The sequence below is a fragment of the Octopus bimaculoides genome, chromosome 6 (genome assembly GCF_001194135.2).
Source record: "Octopus bimaculoides isolate UCB-OBI-ISO-001 chromosome 6, ASM119413v2, whole genome shotgun sequence".
In the NCBI taxonomy this organism is placed as follows: Eukaryota; Metazoa; Mollusca; class Cephalopoda; order Octopoda; family Octopodidae; genus Octopus; species Octopus bimaculoides.
Window position 1 is genome coordinate 8,299,878 of NC_068986.1, and position 1,806 is coordinate 8,301,683.

Sequence of the window (1,806 nt, forward strand, 5' to 3'; positions counted from 1 at the left end):
ATATATATATATATGGAACAAAAACACAATAGAGTGCATTAAAACGTTTGGACAAATAGACGATACAAAGGCAGACAAGAGAAACAGCAATTAGAAGGACAGGCAAAAAGACGAGTCACCTTGGCTTTCTTTCTTCAGTCAAGTCCCAGAAGTCACAACCATTTCGGGCAGTTGCACTCGAGATGGTTCGATCTGGTTTCCCCCCCCCAAAAAAAAGTCTAAGCTAAGAGCATTAGACCCCTTTGTAAGAAAGTTAGCGAATGTGTACGGTAGCAAAGACAAAAAAAAACCAATAAACAAAAAGAACGGAGAACATGGTACACAACTACGAACACAAACGACAAGAAATAACAACAGGCGTCTTTCGACTGAGAACGAATCCAATTCACATACATAAATACATACATATGTTTCAGACAAATTACACTTAGAAATGTTGCATATATTCAGGCATTTAATATGTTCTCAATAATATTGAAAGTTACCTCGAAAGAATTCGATCACGTATAAAACCTAATCTTTAGGGTTTCAAATTCGATTCACTTTGCCCAGGGCCTTCGTAACTCACGGTTGACTAATTTCCAACCGCGCTATGTACAGACAAGAGCAAGGTTTGTTTATTTATTATTTATTTATTTATTTATTTACTTATTTATTAAGGAAGGCCTGGAAACGCTCATGCCTGTAAACTACTTCACACCAGGTGATGTTAACCAATGGAAAGGCCGCCTGCCTTAGTGCCGATAAAATTTGGCACCAGAGTTCGTGCAAACCTTGATGGTAGAACACAAATGTACGAGACATATACCTCACGGTAATCTGTTTGACACCCTAACAGTTCCATCAATCCACTGCCTTTGTTTGGTAAATTTTCATTGATTTCGAAACGAGGGTAAAAATTGGCCTTGACACGATTTAGCCTCATTGCGCGAAGCATTCTCTTCGAAGTGCTAACGACACTGCCAGTTCGCCGCCTTCTTCACCTGCCTATAAAAGTAGATGTAGGTGTCGAGGGTCCGAAGTTGGTACCCATTAACCAAAACTATTCTTCATTCTTAGCTAAACAAACAAGAAATTACTAGATGTATGTGGTACAACTGAAACCTCTCGAGAATCACATGATCATCTGGGTAATTAACGAAAGTTTAGTCATCTTACCACACTCTAATACCTTTACCCAGCTCTACAAATTACTTTGCTCGAAATAATATCAATCAAACATTTTTCTGTAAACTACTGAGGTTTCGAAATAGTATTAGTTGAACATATTTCCTGATAATCTTAATTAACTTCCCGGTTTCTAGGCTTACTTTGTTGGAAAATAGATTGTGTGTTTTGTTTACGTGGGTTTTGTGGGGAATTATTAATTTTATTTTTTTTTTACGAATGCGTCTTATTTTCTACGGATTAATTCATACAAGATGTATTTTTAGAGATGAAATCCTTAAAAAAGAAAACTGTTACTTCGTTTCTTACAACAAACAGAAAGTTATGATTTTACTGTATTTACACGCTCATCTATCTTCATTACCAACTACAAAATCGCTGTGTTATTTGTATTTCACTGTATAGCTGTGATAAACCGATAAAATAGCTGTCTCATTCTTTCTCAAATTCTCTCCTAATCTCTTTCTATCTATCTCACTCGCTCTCTCTCTCTCTCTTTCTCTCTCTCTCTCTTACTATATATGTGTGTGTGTGTGTGTGTGTGTTGACATACACACAGACTCACATATTCACCCACACACCTACATCTATATATATATATATATATATATATATATATACATATATATATGTATATAT